Below are 1,936 nucleotides of genomic sequence, written 5' to 3' on the forward strand. Positions count from 1 at the left end.
GACAAAGGCGAAGAATCTGAATAGGGCTAATGTAAATATAATTCTATAATATGTATTTCTTTACCAAACTTTGAGAAGAACGTCATATAATTAGCATCGTTTTAGACATTCCAATTACCATCATTCCATATTCTTAATTTGTATGTTTGATATTTCATAGCAAGTATAAAGCACTGTTTTAATTATTAATTATCAGGGTATATTACATATGGATGAAAAAGTGCATAAAAAATGAAAAAATGACTACCATTGGAATTACCATCGGAATATACTGACGGTAACAGCCCAACCAAATTTTTTTAAAAAAATTAAAAAACATTTCCGTCGGCATTACCGTCGTATTAATTCGACAGTAACATGGCGCGAAGACATATCAAATGACGCCAACGTTATCGTCGAAAAAATTTTTACGGTAACGCTCAATAGATATCGTGTGCTTTCTAACAATATTCCATCGCTAAATTCGACGGAAATTACCGTCGGATGAAAAAATCTGACGGTATTCTATTACCGGCGAGGTTTATTTCATTGAATGAATACCGACGCAAAATTTGACGGTAATAGGTATACCGTCATATTTTATTCAATTTTTTACGGTAAATCTGACGGTAATTAGTATTTTTTTGTAGTATTTAATTTTATATGCATACTACTTGATTGTTAATGGATGTTTCTGCTTACGTCATATAATTTCATATTGGTTTGTTTGTGAATTATTTAGGATTTATTGTTGATAGATAAAGTTTGTGACACATTCTATTTATAGATGAAATTCTGTCGAAATTTCTAAAAAAACTAAATATGATTGAAGTTTATAGATAATTTCAAATAATTTTTTAGCAAACTACTAATTTTAAGTTTTCTATTGATAAATTTGCACCAAATAATAATGTCTGAGGAGAAGTATCAGGAGATCTTCACACGCGTCTCAGACACAGAATCTCTCAGGCTGAAATAAAGGTGGTAGCTGGAGCGGCTTCAGCAGATGGAGCAACAGATGATGGTGTACCAAGAGCAGATGCGGACCAATGGTAGGAAAACTGTTGGTGCCACCGGCACTGCTACAGGGGCGGCACCGACATCACCACATAGTCTATCGCCTCACAGGACGACCAGGGAGATGATATTAGAGTTTTGTTGTAGACTGTTTCATTGTATATTTTAATTTTTTTGTACACTTGATATTTAATTTACTATATTTAGTTTCTATTATTCAGAATTTGACTACTAATTGTACAAAAAATAAGTTTAAATGAAAAGTAAAAGAATTTGACCACCTATTGCGTAAAAAAAAGGATTTACCGTCGAATTTACCGGGACAATATCTGACGATAAATAGGCGGAAAAAAAATAGTAGAGCGCCAAAATTACCGGAAGATTAAATAAATAATCAGTCGCAGAATCTAACGTACCCATCGGAAGATTAAAAAATTCGATGGTAATTTATTACCGGCGAGAGTTATATCGTAGAATAATTTTTACTATTCCGCTAGTAAATCTGTCGATGCTCAACACTTTTCTTATAATGAGAAAAATTAAAATATTGTTTCTATTCCTGTTTGAATTTTAGTATTGGTTTTGATTTGGTCTGACATTCTTAGTTTAGTTGGTTTAGTTAAGTTCAGAATTGTAGTTTTGTTTGTCTGAAGATAGAACCGATTTGAGTTAATTTGTCTTTGTTTTTGAATTAATATTGATAATCATATTGATCATTATAGTAAACTCCACCATAATTGTGGTGGACACTAGACTAGATCTTATTATATTTAAGTTGAACCAAAATACATGCACGTTGATGTCATTTTCTCTCATTCTTTAATTAAAGGCAAAATGAAAAAATTTCTTGCTTGTTCAATAACTTGTTTTAACATTAAAAAAATGCCTTAGTTTGAACTCTCATTTTCTCAAGACCTATAAAATTTATAGTTTAATTAGT

The sequence above is a fragment of the Arachis ipaensis genome, chromosome B04 (assembly GCF_000816755.2).
Source record: "Arachis ipaensis cultivar K30076 chromosome B04, Araip1.1, whole genome shotgun sequence".
NCBI lineage: Eukaryota > Viridiplantae > Streptophyta > Magnoliopsida > Fabales > Fabaceae > Arachis > Arachis ipaensis.